The 14,722-nt window shown below is 47.6% G+C and overlaps 1 protein-coding gene across 7 annotated transcripts in view; it reads left to right on the forward strand.

The window, feature by feature from the left end:
• The first annotated feature begins 13,872 nt into the window (after positions 1-13,872).
• Positions 13,873-14,722, forward strand: part of LOC115194761 (mucin-19) — a 34,278-nt gene continuing 33,428 nt past the window's right edge. For all 7 annotated transcript variants that reach the window (XM_029754678.1, XM_029754679.1, XM_029754682.1 and 4 more), the window contains exon 1: positions 13,873-14,102. The gene's annotated coding sequence lies outside the window, so the exon portion shown is untranslated. The remainder of the gene's footprint in view (positions 14,103-14,722) is intronic.

Genomic DNA, 14,722 nt, shown 5'->3' on the forward strand with positions numbered 1-14,722 from the left:
GTTGGGTTGTTGCGGGGACTGGAGGACTGGAGTTGGGGTGTTGGGAGGACTGGAGTTGGGCTGTTGGGGTTACTGGAGGACTGGAGTTGGGCTGTTGGGAGACTGGAGTTGGGCTGTTGGGGGGACTGGAGTTGGGCTGTTGGGAGGACTGGAGTTGGGCTGTTGGGAGGACTGGAGTTGGGCTGTGTTGGGGTTACTGGAGGACTGGAGTTGGGCTGTTGGGAGGACTGGAGTTGGGCTGTTGGGGGTTACTGGAGGACTGGAGTTGGGCTGTTGGGGGGACTGGAGGACTGGAGTTGGGCTGTTGGGAGGACTGGAGTTGGGCTGTTGGGAGGACTGGAGTTGGGCTGTTTGGGGGACTGGAGGACTGGAGTTGGGCTGTTGGGGTTACTGGAGGACTGGAGTTGGGCTGTTGGGGTTATGGAGGGAGGGGTGTGGGTTGGGGTACTGGAGGACTGGAGTTGGGCTGTTGGGAGGACTGGAGTTGGGCTGTGGGGGGGACTGAGTTGGGGCTGTTGGGAGGACTGGAGTTGGGCTGTTGGATGACTGGTTGGGCTGTTGGGTTACGGAGGACTGGAGTTGGGCTGTTGGGAGGACTGGAGTTGGGCTGTTGGGGTACTGGAGGACTGGAGTTGGGTTGTTGCGGGGACTGGAGGACTGGAGTTGGGCTGTTGGGAGGACTGGAGTTGGGCTGTTGGGAGGACTGGAGTTGGGCTGTTGGGGTACTGAAGACTGGAGTTGGGCTGTTGGGGGTACATGAGGACTGGAGTTTGGCTGTTGGGGGTGCTGGAGGACTGGAGTTTTGCTGTTGGGGGTACTGGAGGACTGGAGTTGGCTGTTGGAGTACTGTAGTAGTAGCTAGTACTGTTAGTTGTTAGCTACTGAAGTAGTATTGTTAGCTGTTAGAGTTAGTACTGTTAGCTGTTAGCTAGCTAGTACTGTTAGCTGTTAGCTTTTTAGTATTGTTAGCTGTTAGCTACTGTAAGCTAGTATTGTAAGCTAGCCAGATAGCCACGAAGAAATGTTAGCTAGCTACCCTAGAATTTACCTAACATTAGTAACATAGTTTTAGGTAGAGGTAGTGAGGGGGTCAGGTCTGTGTGGTTGGTGATGTGTAGTTAGAGGTAGTGAGGGGGTCAGGTCTGTGTGGTTGGGTGATGGCTGTAGTAGAGGTAGTGATGGGGGTCAGGTCTGTGTGGTTGGTGATGGTGTAGTAGAGGTAGTGATGGAGTCAGGTCTGTGTGGTTGGTGATGGTGTAGTAGAGGTAGTGATGGGGTCAGGTCTGTGTGGTTTGGTGGTGGTGTAGTAGAGGTAGTGATGGGGTCAGGTCTGTGTGGGTTGGTGATGGGTGTAGTAGAGGTAGTGATGGGGTCAGGTCTGTGTGGTTGGTGATGATGTAGTAGTAGGTAGTGATGGGGGTCAGGTCTGTGTGGGTGGTGATGGTGTAGTAGAGGTAGTGATGGAGTCAGGTCTATGTGGTTAGTGGTGGATGGTGTAGTAGAGGTAGAGTGATGATGGCAAGTCGTCTGTGGTTAGTGGTGATGGTGTAGTAGAGGTAGTGATGTAGTCAGGTCTATGTGGTTAGTGGTGATGGTGTAGTAGAGGTAGTGATGGGGTCAGGTCTGTGTGGTTGGGTGATGGTGTAGTAGAGGTAGTGATGGGGTCAGTCTGTGTGGTTGGTGATGGTGTAGTAGAGTTAGTGATGGGTCAGGTCTATGTGGTTAGTGGTGATGGTGTAGTAAGGTAGTGATGGAGTCAGGTCTATGTGGTTAGTGTGATGGTGTAGTTAGAGGGGTAGTGATGGAGTCAGGTCTGTGTGGGTGGTGATGGTGTAGTAGAGTAGTGATGGAGTCAGGTCTTGTGGGGTGGTGATGGTGTAGTAGAGGTAGTGATGGAGTCAGGTCTATGTGGTTGGTTGATGGTGTAGTAGAGGTAGTGATGGGTCAGGTCTGTGTGGTTGGTGATGGTGTCGTAGAGGTAGTGATGGAGTCAGGTCTGTGTGGTGGTGATGTGTAGTAGAGGTAGTGATGGGGTCAGGTCTGTGTGGTTGGTCTGTGTGGTTGGTGATGGTGTAGTAGAGGTAGTGATGGAGTCAGGTCTGTGTGGTTGGTGATGGTGTAGTAGAGGTAGTGATGGAGTCAGGTCTATGTGGTTGGTGATGGTGTAGTAGAGGTAGTGATGGGGTCAGGTCTGTGTGGTTGGTGATGGTGTAGTAGAGGTAGTGATGGGGTCAGGTCTGTGTGTTGGTGATGGGTAGTAGAGGTAGTGATGGAGTCAGGTCTATGTGGTTAGTGGTGATGGTGTTAGTAGAGGGTAGTGATGAGTCAGGTCTATGTGGTTAGTGGTGATTGGTGTAGAGAGGTTTAGTGATGGGGTCAGGTCTGTGTGGTTGGTGATGGTTTGTAGTAGAGGTAGTGATGGAAGTCAGGTCTGTGTGGTTGGTGATGGTGTTGTCGCTAGAGGTAGTGATGGGGTCAGGTCTATGTGGTTTGGTGATGTGTAGTAGAGGTAGTGATGGGGTCAGGTCTGTGTGGTTGGTGATGGTTGTTGTAGTAGAGGTAGTGATGGCGTCAGGGTCTATGTGGTTAGTGGTGATGTGGTAGTAGAGGTAGTGATGGAGTCAGGTCTGTGTGGTTGGTGATGGTGTAGTAGAGGTAGTGATGGGGTCAGGTCTGTGTGGGTGGTGATGGTGTAGTAGAGGTAGTGATGGAGTCAGGTCTATGTGGTTAGTGGTGATGGTTGTAGTAGAGGTAGTGATGGAGTCAGGTCTATGTGGTTAGTGGTGATGGTGTAGTAGAGGTAGTGATGGGGTCAGGTCTGTGTGGTTGGTGATGGTGTACTGTATAGAGGTAGGATGATGTCGGTCTATGTGGTTAGTGGTGAGGTTTAGTAGAGGTAGTGATGGAGTCAGGTCTATGTGGTTAGTGGTGATGGTGTAGTAGAGGTAGTGATGGGGTCAGGTCTATGTGGTTAGTGGTGATGGTTGTAGTAGAGGTAGTGATGGGGTACAGGTCTGTGTGGTTGGTGATGGTGTAGTAGAGGTAGTGATGGAGGTCAGGTCTGTGTGGTTGTTGCTGGTGTAGTAGTAGAGGTAGTGATGGAGTCAGGTCTATGTGGTTGTGGTGAATGGTTGTCTGTAGTAGTAGAGGTAGTGATGGAGTCAGGTCTATCTGTGGTTAGTGGTGATGGTGTTTTTGTGTAGTGTCGTAGAGGTAGTGATGGGGTCAGGTCGTGTGTGGTGGTGATGGTGTAGTAGAGGTAGTGGATGGAGTCAGGTCTAGTGGTTAGTGGTGATGGTTGTAGTAGTGGTAGTGATGGAGTCAGGTCTATGTGGTTAGTGGTTATGGTGTAGTAGAGGTAGTAGATGGAGGTCAGGTCTATGTGGTTAGTGGTGATGGTTGTAGTTAGAGGTAGTGATGGGGTCAGGTCTGTGTGGTTGGTGATGGTGTAAGTAGAGGTAGTGATGGAGTCAGGTCTGTGTGGTTGGTGATGGTGTAGTAGAGGTAGTGATGGAGTCAGGTCTATGTGGTTAGTGGTGATGGTGTAGTAGAGGTAGTGATGGAGTCAGGTCTGTGTGGTTGGTGATGGTGTAGTAGAGGTAGTGATGGAGTCAGGTCTATGTGGTTAGTGGTGATGGTGTAGTAGAGGTAGTGATGGGGTCAGGTCTGTGTGGTTGGTGATGGTGTAGTAGAGGTAGTGATGGAGTCAGGTCTGTGTGGTTGGTGATGGTGTAGTAGAGGTAGTGATGGAGTCAGGTCTATGTGGTTAGTGGTGATGGTGTAGTAGAGGTAGTGATGGGGTCAGGTCTGTGTGGTTAGTGGTGATGGTGTAGTAGAGGTAGTGATGGAGTCAGGTCTGTGTGGTTGGTGGTGGTGTAGTAGAGGTAGTGATGGGGTCAGGTCTGTGTGGTTGGTGATGGTGTAGTAGAGGTAAGTTGATGGGGTCAGGTCTGTGTGGTTAGTGGTGATGGTGTAGTAGAGGTAGTGATGGGGTCAGGTCTGTGTGGTTAGTGGTGATGGTGTAGTAGAGGTAGTGATGGGGTCAGGTCTGTGTGGTTAGTGGTGATGGTGTAGTAGAGGTAGTGATGGAGTCAGGTCTGTGTGGTTGGTGATGGTGTAGTAGAGGTAGTGATGGGGTCAGGTCTATGTGGTTAGTGGTGATGGTGTAGTAGAGGTAGTGATGGAGTCAGGTCTGTGTGGTTGGTGATGGTGTAGTAGAGGTAGTGATGGAGTCAGGTCTGTGTGGTTGGTGATGGTGTAGTGTCATTCTGTTGATCTTAGATGGACCAGTTGTTTAATCAACACTACCTCACTAACTGTTTTATCAATAACGGATAAGATCCTAAAGTTAACAGCAGTATTTCACAGTGTTATTGTTGGACTGGTGTGTGTGTGTGTGTGTGTGTGTGTGTGTGTGTGTGTGTGTGTGTGTGTGTGTGTGTGTGTGTGTGTGTGTGTGTGTGTGTGTGTGTGTGTGTGACAGGTATGACGTAAGAGGAAGAACAATAGGAATGAACAACTCTTTAATGTTTAAACTCCCAGCGATGAAGACCGGCATACCTGACACACACACACACGCACGCACGCACGCACGCACGCACGCACGCACGCACGCACACACACACACACACACACACACACACACACACACACACACACACACACACACACACACACACTGCCCAGTACTCTGAGAGTATAATTGCTGGATAAGGGGCTGAATGTCAGTATCATAGCTAGAGGTGGGAGGAGGGGGCGTTGAGGCCACTGGAAAGGCCAGGGCAGAGAGTAGATCACATGGAAGTGGTTTGATCATACATAAGATACGGTTATACAGTTTAGAAGAGGAAGTTAGAGGGGGAGGAATGTAGGTGAGGGAGGAAGAGAGAGCGCTGGGGAGAGAGAGAGGGGGGAGGAGAGAGAGGGAGAAAGAGAGAGGGCTGAGGAGAGAGAGGATGGAAGAGAGGGAGGGCTGAGGAGAGAGAGGGAGAAAGAGAGAGAGGGCTGGGGGATAGAGAGAGGGGGAGAGAGGGAGGGAGGGGGAGAGAGGGAGAGAGGGCTGGGGGGATAGAGAGAGAGGGAGGGAGGGGGAGAGAGAGAGGGAGGGGGGAGAGAGGGCTGGGGGGATAGAGAGAGGGGGAGAGAGGGAGGGAGGGGGAGAGAGGGCTGGGAGGATAGAGAGAGGGGGAGAGAGGGAGGGAGGGGGAGAGAGAGGGAGAGAGGGCTGGGGAGAGAGGGAGGGAGGGGAGGGGGAGAGAGAGAGAGGGAGGGGGGATGAGAGGGCTGGGGGGATAGAGAGAGGGGGAGAGGGGGACGAAGAGGGACAGCTGAGGGAGAGAGAGAGAGAGAGAGAGAGAGAGAGTTTTGTACACATTTGAGAAGGTCAGGGGGAGGGACCTTGGACATTCTCCTCCAATATGACTCAGGAGGAGATAGGATGCTAGTAATCACAGAAAGCCTGTTATCCAATAAGCTGTGCTATACCACCTCTCAGTGTACAAAAAGTGTCATTTCAGTTTTTGAAACATCTTTCTTGAAGCCAGGGACTAAGATGCACCGTCACATCAAATCAAATGTTTTGGGTCACATAATACAACAGGTGTAGACTTCACTGTGCAGGGTTGGAGTTCAGGGTTGGAGATCGGGGTTGGAGTTCAGGGTTAGAGCCCTTTCCTAACAATGCAGTTAAAAAAGTCAGACAAATATTTTCTAAATAAAAAAGGAAATATCAACACAATAAAATAACAACAACGAGTGTGAAACAGTGTGTAGCATCAATATGTAGTGTGTGTGTGTGTGTGTGTGTGTGTGTGTGTTGGAGTGACAGCGCATAGAGTCAGTGGCAAAATATAAAGTGGTCCATGTAAATAGTCCAGGTGGCAATTTTATTAATTGTTCAGCAGGCTTATGGCTTGGGGATAGAAGCTGTTCAGGAGCCTTTTGGTCCTCCCATTAAACAGGACCTTTGGGTTGGGAAGCAGACCCTTCTGTGGGGGGGGGAGAGAACAAAGAGAAGTGGTGCCATTAGCCTCCTGACCAATTGTGCTATGTTGTTTTGGCGCTGATCCAATCTTGTTTTGGTGCTGATCTTATCTTGTTTTGGTGCTGATCCAATCTTGTTTTGGTGCTGATCCTATCTTGTTTTGGTGCTGATCCAATCTTGTTTTGGTGCTGATCCAATCTTGTTTTGGCGCTGATCCAATCTTGTTTTGGTGCTGATCCAATCTTGTTTTGGTGCTGATCCAATCTTGTTTTGGCGCTGATCCAATCTTGTTTTGTACATAATGTTTCTTCTGAACGTCAGGACATCTCTAACCTCCATTTGTACTTCAACGAGTCGGACATACTGCTCACCCTGGACCACGCCCTAATCCCCGAGACCACGCCCTAATCCCCGAGACCACGCCCTAATCCCCGAGATGCAGAACAATAAGATACATAGTTTCGTGTCAGGGTGCTATACCGCCGTAAGACATAAACCGCCTCTATTCCCTGGTGAATGTACAGTCACTGGAGAACAAACTGGATTAGCTCCGTTGGAGACTATCCTATCAAATCACTGGAGAACAAACTGGGTGAGCTCCGTTGGAGACTATCCTATCAAATCACTGGAGAACAAACTGGGTGAGCTCCGTTGGAGACTATCCTATCAAATCACTGGAGAACAAACTGGGTGAGCTCCGTTGGAGACTATCCTATCAAATCACTGGAGAACAAACTGGATGAGCTCCGTTGGAGACTATCCTATCAAATCACTGGAGAACAAACTGGATGAGCTTCGTTGGAAACTATCCTATCAAATCACTGGAGAACAAACTGGATGAGCTCCGTTGGAGACTATCCTATCAACGGGACCTGAACAACTGGAATATAATGTTTCTCAGAGTCGTGGCTGAACATGGTAAGGCAGACCAGGAGATTTGATCTATTCTAGACGTTTACACAGATCAGACACACGTGTGATGCCTCAGTTTCAAGGGTTTAATAAACAAATAATAGAAGAAGAAAAGAAACGGGCCCCGTCGAGACCTGGCACGTCCAGCAGAGGGAGCCACCGCCACGTGATGTAGACCCCGTCTGTCATCAGTCTACCCCACAATGGATAATATACGGTTTTAAATCACCTACATATGTACACTGAGTGCACAAAACATTAGGAACACCTTCCTAATATTGAGTTGCCCCCCTTTTGCCTTCAGAACAGCCTCAATTCATCAGGTCATGGACTCTACAAGGTGTCGAAAGCGTTCCACAGGGATGCTGGCCCATGTTGACTCCAATGCTTCCCACAGTTGTGTCAAGATGGCTGGATGTCCTTTGGGTGGTGGACCATTCTTGATACACACGGGAAACTGTTGAGCGTGAAAACCCAGCAGCATTGCAGTTCTTGACACAAACGGGTGCGCCTGGTACCTAACACCATACCCCGTTCAAAAGCACGTAAATGTTTAGTCTTGCCCATTCACCCTCTGAATGGCACACGTACACAATCCATGTCTTAATTGTCTCGAGGCTTAAAAATCCTTCTTTAACCCGTCTCCTCCCACTTCATCTACACTGATTGAAGTGGATTTAACAGGTGACATCAATAAGGGATCATAGCTTTCACCTGGATTCACCTGGTCAGTCTACAGTACGTCATGGAAAGAGCAGGTGTTCTTAATGTTTTGTACATCTAGCCTGTTTTTCAACGCTTCGGCAAGACAGAATGGCAGCTCAGGGGAAGCTCAGGGGAGGGTCAGGGGAAGCTCAGGGGAAGCTCAGGGGAAGCTCAGGGGAAGCTCAGGGGAGGGTCAGGGGAAGCTCAGGGGAAGCTCAGGGGAAGCTCAGGGGAGGGTCAGGGGAAGCTCAGGGGAGGGTGCGTCTCTTTGTGAACAACAGCTTGGTGCGTGATCTCTAATATTAAGGAAGTCTGGGTTGCTATTTGGCTAACAATTTAACTATCTGGGATATAGCCCCACCCTCTGCAGCCGGACCGGGACACACACACACACACACACACACACACACGCACGCACACACACACACACACACACACCACACACACACACACACACACACACACACACACACACACACACACACACACACACACACACACAGATCACACTGGGGAGCAGGGTTGGATATCAGGGTTGGATATCAGGGTTGGAGATCAAGGTTGGAGATCGGGGTTGGAGAGCAGGGTTGGAGAGCAGGGTTGGAGATCAGGGTTGGAGAGCAGGGTTGGAGAGCAGGGTTGGAGAGCAGGGTTGGAGAGCAGGGTTAGGAATCGGGGTTGGAGAGCAGGGTTGGAGAGCAGGGTTGGAGAGCGGGGTTGGAGAGCGGGGTTGGAGATTGGGGTTGGAGAGCAGGGTTGGAGAGCAGGGTTGGAGAGGGGGGTTGGAGAGTGGGGTTGGAGAGGGGGGTTGGAGAGCAGGGTTGGAGAACAGGGTTGGAGATCAGGGTTGGAGAGTGTCTGAGGTACGTTACATACATGGGTACATTAGACATTCTTAAGGTTGTTTGTATTTTGTACATGTGATCTGGCCTACATGATGACGATTACTGAAGTTTCAAAATTAACCAGATTTTTTTCTCTGTGTATGTGTGTGTGTGTGTGTGTGTGTGTGTGTGTGTGTGTGTGTGTGTGTGTGTGTGTGTGTGTGTGTGTGTGTGTGTGTGTGTGTGTGTGTGTGTGTGTGTGTGCTGGACTATGTGTGTGTGTACATATTGTTAAAACTTTAAGGAACAAGCTCTCTACCATTCTGGAACATCCCTGAACCTTCTGGAATGGAATGCTTATAAACACTTACACACAAAAATATATACAGTGCATTCTGAAAGTATTTAGACCCCTTTACCCCTCCACATTTTGTTATGTTACAGCCTTATTCTAAAACGAATTACATTATTTTTCCCCCCTCATCAATCTATACACAATACCCCATAATGACAAAGCAAAAACAGGTTTTCAGACATTTTTGCTAATTTATTAAAAATACAAATTAAATATATAACATTTGCATAAGTATTCAGACCCTTTGCTATAAGACTCGTAATTGAGCTCAGGTGCATCCTGTTTCCATTGATCATCCTTGAGATGTTTCTACAACTTCATTGGAGTCCACCTGTGGTAAATTTAATGTATTGGACATGATTTGGAAAGTCACATGCCTGTCTATATAAGGTCCCACAGTTGACAGTTCATGTCAGAGCAAAAATCTAAGCCATGAGGTTGAAGGAATTATCCGTAGAGCTCCGAGACAGGATTGTGTCGAGGTACAGATCTGGGGAAGGGTACCAAAACATTTCTGCAACATTGAAGGTCCCCAAGGACACAGTGGCCTTCATCATTCTTAAATGGAAGAAGTTTGGAACCACCAAGACTCTTCCCAGATCTGGCCGCCCGGCCAAACTGAGCAAACGGGGGAGAATGGACTTGGTCAGGGAGGTGACCAAGAACCCGATGGTCACTCTGACAGAGTTCTAGAGTTCCTCTGGAGATGGGAGAACCATCCAGAAGGACAACCATCTCTGCAGCACTCCACCAATCAGGCCTTTATGGTAGAGTGGCCAGACAGAAGCCACTCCTCAGTAAAAGCAACATGACATTCCGCTTGGAGTTTGCCAAAAGGCACCTAAAGACTCTCAGACCATGAGAAACAAGATTCTCTGGTCTGATGAAACCAAGATTTAACTCTTTGCCTGAATGCCAAGCACCACGTCTGGAGGAAACCTGGCACCATCCCTAAGGTGAAGCATGGTGGTGGCAGCATCATGCTGTGGGGATGTTTTTCAGCAGCAGGGACTGGGAGACTAGTCAGGATCGAGGGAAAGATGAACAGAGCAAAGTTCAGAGAGATCCTTGATGAAAACCTGCTCCAGAGCACTGAGGACCTCAGACTGGGGCGAAGGTTCACCTTCCAACAGGACAACGAACCTTCGCGCACAGCCAAGACAACGCACGAGTGGCTTCGGGACAAGTCTCTGAATGTCCTTGAGTGGCCCAGCCAGAGGCCAGACTTACATAACCACCCTTGTGGCTGAATTCAACAGCATAGTAAACATACTAGGAGAAATGCACGCATTTAAAAAATGTACGCTACTTTATAATTTTATCTATAAAATGACTGTAACAGCTAGCTACATTGATTTGAATTTTTATAACATGTATTTACATATATAATAACAAATAATAACATAATCTATAACATGTATTTACATATATAATAACAAATAATAACATAATCTATAACATGTATTTACATATATAATAACAAATAATAACATAATCTATAACATGTATTTACATATATAATAACAAATAATAACATAATCTATAACATGTATTTACATATATAATAACAAATAATAACATAATCTATAACATGTATTTACATATATAATAACAAATAATAACATAATCTATAACATGTATTTACATATATAATAACATATAATAATAATCTATAACATGTATTTAGATATATAATAACATAATCTATAACATGTATTTACATATATAATAACAAATAATAACATAATCTATAACATGTATTTACATATATAATAACAAATAATAACATAATCTATAACATGTATTTCCATATATAATAACAAATAATAACATAATCTATAACATGTATTTACATATATAATAACAAATAATAACATAATCTATAACATGTATTTTGGGATTCCTCCTCTGTCAACGTCCTTTGCCTGATGATGCGAGAGTTCCACGTTTCCTCTCCCTCCCTCCCCTGTTACCTTTGACTTTTTTCAAAAGAATGTACAACATTCTACCAGCTGGAGAACCCAATGATCACATTCTACCAGCTGGAGAACCCAATGATCACATTCTACCAGCTGGAGAACCCAATGACCACATTCTACCAGCTGGAGAACCCAATGACCACATTCTACCAGCTGGAGAACCCAATGATCACATTCTACCAGCTGGAGAACCCAATGACCACATTCTACCAGCTGGAGAACCCAATGATCACATTCTACCAGCTGGAGAACCCAATGGCCACATTCTACCAGCTGGGGGCAGTGTTGTTCTTGTGTTCGTGACCTTGTCCAGAGAATACGAGGGCAGTGGAACATGTTGGGAGTGTCTCACTCTCTCACTTTACTCTTTGTTTCTTCTCTTCAAGATAAAGACCCCCGTGTCCACCCCATATCCCCCCTACTGTTTCCTTTCTGTCTCGCTCTCTCTCGCTCCATCCACCTCTCTCAGTTCAAAGGGCGTTATTGGCATGGGAAACATGTTAACATTACCAAAGCAAGTGAAATAGATAATAAACAAATGGGAAATAAACAATCAGATATTAACAGTAAACATTAACTCACAAAAGTTTTTAAACAATATAGTCATTTTAGATGTTATATTATTGGCTAGTGTTGTAACAATGTGCAAATATTTACAAAAGGGAAAATAAATAAACATTAATATGGGTTGTATTTACAATGTTGTTTGTTCTTCACTGGTTGCCCTTTTCTTGTGGCAACAGGTCACATATCTTGCTGCTGTGACGACACACAGTGGTATTTCACCTAATAGATATGGGAGTTTATCAACGTTTGATTTGCTTTTCATATTCTTTGTGTATCTGTGTAATCTGAGGGAAATATGTGTCTCTAATATGGTCCTACATTTGGCAGGAAGTTAGGAAGTGCAGCTCAGTTTCCACCTCATTTTGTGGGCAGTGTTGCACATAGCCTGTCTTCTCTTGAGAGCCAGGTCTGCCTACGGTGGCCTCTCTCAATAGCAAGGCTATGCTCACTGAGTCTGTACATAGTCAAAAATTTCCTTAATTTTGGGTCAGTCACAGTGGTCAGGTATTCTGCCACTGTGTTCTCTCTGTTCAGGACCAAATAGTATTCTAGTTTGCTCTGTTTTTTTGTTAGTTCTTTCCAGTGTGTCAAGTAATTATCTCATAATGTGGTTGGGTCTAGTTGTGTTGCTGTCCTGGGGCTCTGTGTGGGTCTATCTGTGTCTGTGAACAAAACCCCACAACCCCAGTGGTCTTCCCTGTGGCTCAGTTGGTAGAGCATGGTGTTTGCAACACCAGGGTTGTGGTTTCAATTCCCATAGGGGACCAGTACAAAAAAAAATATATATATGCATGAAATTAAATGTATGCATTCACTACTGTAAGTCGCTCTGGATAAGAGTGTCTGCTAAATGACTAAAATGTAATATAACAAGCTGGCTGAGTGGACTCTTCTCTAGGTTCATCTCTCTGTAGGTGAGGGCTTTGTGGTGGAATGTGTGGGTATCTCTTCCTTTTAGGTGATTGTTGAATTTAACGGCTCTTTTCTGGATTTTGATGACTAGTGTGCATAGTCCTAATTCTGCTCTGCGTTATTTGGGGTTTTGCGTTGCACAGTAAGTATAGTTTTTGCAGAATTCTGCATGCGGAGGAGTCTCAATTTTGGGAATTCTTGGTTGGTGAGCGGACCCCAAACCTCACGACCATAAAGGGCAATGGGTTCTATAACTGATTCAAGTATTTTTAGCCAGTTTTAAAAAAAAAATGGTATGTCGAGTTTGTGTTCCTTTTGATGGCATAGAAGGTCCTTCTTGCCTTGTCTCTCAGATCGTTCACAGCTTTGTGGAAGTTACCTGTGGTGCTGATGTTTAGGCTGAGGTATGTATAGTTTTTTTTTGTGTGCTCTAGGGCAACGGTTTCTAGATCGAATTTATATCTGTTGTCCTGGAAACTGGACCTTTTTTGGTACACCATTGTTTTTTAAATTTACTGTCAGGGCCCAGGTCTGTCGGGGCCCAGGTCTGTCAGGGCCCAGGTCTGTCGAGGCCCAGGTCTGGCAGAATCTGTGCAGAAGCACCAGATCATCAGCAAACGGTAGATATTTGACTTTAGATTCTAGTAGGGTGAGGCCGGGTGCTGCAGACTGTTCTAGTGCCCTCGCCAGTTCATTGATGTATTATATGTTGAAGAGGGTGGGGATCAAGCTGGACCCCCTCCCTCCTTCACTCCCTCCTTCCCTCTTTCTTTCTCGCTCCCCTCCTCTCTTTCTCTCACCACCTCTCTCTCCCCACCTCTCTTTCTCTCCTCACCTCTCTTTCTCTCCTCACCTCTCTCTGTCCCTTCCTCCTCTCTTTCTCTCCTCACCTCTCTCTGTCCCTTCCTCCTCTCTTTCTCTCCTCACCTCTCTCTGTCCCTTCCTCCTCTCTTTCTCTCCTCACCTCTCTCTGTCCCTTCCTCCTCTCTTTCTCTCCTCACCTCTCTCTGTCTGTTTTCCTCCCTCTTTCTCTCCTCAACTCTCTTCCTCTCCTCACCTCTCTCTGTCCCTTTCCCCTCTCTTTCTCTCCTCACCTCTCTCTGTCCCTTCCTCCTCTCTTTCTCTCCTCAACTCACTCTGTCCCTTTACCCCTCTCTTTCTCTCCTCACCTCTCATTCTTTCCTCACCTCTCTCTGTTCTTTTTCCTTCTCTCTTTACCTCTTATTTTCCCTTATCTCTCTCTCCCTCCAACTCTCTCTAATGTCTCTATAGTGATTCTTAGCCAATGATCGGCTGGGGTTCATCCATTCCTCACCTTGCACCAATCAGCCTTCACGCAGCGACAGACAGACAGAGACACGGGAGGGTGCGAGCTGAGCCAAATGAGCTGAAACGAACACTCTCCTCGCCCACACAATAACACCTCCCCCCTCTCCTCTCCACCGCGAGCGCCCCGGGAGGAGCCCTGTTATACCGTCACCGTCGCGTGCCCCCCCCCTCCCGTCCTCCTCCCCTCCCGTCACTCACGGCTCGTCTTCGAGGACGCACGGAAGGCATAGCGCGTGCCTTATCAGTCTGCCCTCCCTCCCGTCTCTCCGCCATTATTCATTATTATCCCCTTGTTTTTCTCCTGCTAGCCCCACAGGTCGCCACGGCGCTTTAGCCCGCTGGAGACTTCTACCCGTTTCCTGCCGTTTGGTTTTAACCCTGCGGGTAACGTTTACAGAGGAGAGGCAGCCCCCCTCCCTTTCCTCCTCTCCTCTCCTCTCCTCCCCGTTGCTGCTCCCTGCCAGACAGAGACAGACAGACATGCTGCTCCACGGTGGGTGCTCGCGCTTCCCGCCTCCTCTCCCCTCCGGGACCCGGTGAGTAGGTAACAGCGTCCATCTTCTTTCACACATTGCTTCTCTATAGCTGCATGCTGTCTGTCTTTACGGGGCTGTACCAGAGAGAGAGAGAGAGAGAGAGAGAGAGAGGGGTTGGCTCACTGGGGAGGTTTAATTTCCTCAGCTGGTGACCTTCCACCGCTCAGGCTGCCTGCCATCTGAACAGACAGAGAGGGGAATTAGCTCTAGCCCTGGGGGCAACGGGCCTCACACACACACAGACACACACACACACACACACACACACAGAGAGAAAGAGAAAAGGAGAGAGCGAGACAGCGAGAAAGACGGAGTGATAGAAAGACGAGGAGAGAGTAGAGAGAGAGAGAGAGAGAGACATGAGAGGAAGCCAGTCATTTTATAGACCGGTCTGTCTGGAACAGTTTGATGATGGAATGGATTTGTTATTTTATTTCCTCTGGACCTGATCAGCTGGTCGCAGGACCTGTCTCATGATGATGGGGTCATCTGGTCGCAGGACCTGTCTCATGATGATCAGCTGGTCGCAGGACCTGTCTCATGATGATCAGCTGGTCGCAGGACCTGTCTCATGATGATCAGCTGGTCGCAGGACCTGTCTCATGATGATCAGCTGGTCG

The sequence above is a fragment of the Salmo trutta genome, chromosome 5, assembly GCF_901001165.1.
Source record: "Salmo trutta chromosome 5, fSalTru1.1, whole genome shotgun sequence".
In the NCBI taxonomy this organism is placed as follows: domain Eukaryota; kingdom Metazoa; phylum Chordata; class Actinopteri; order Salmoniformes; family Salmonidae; genus Salmo; species Salmo trutta.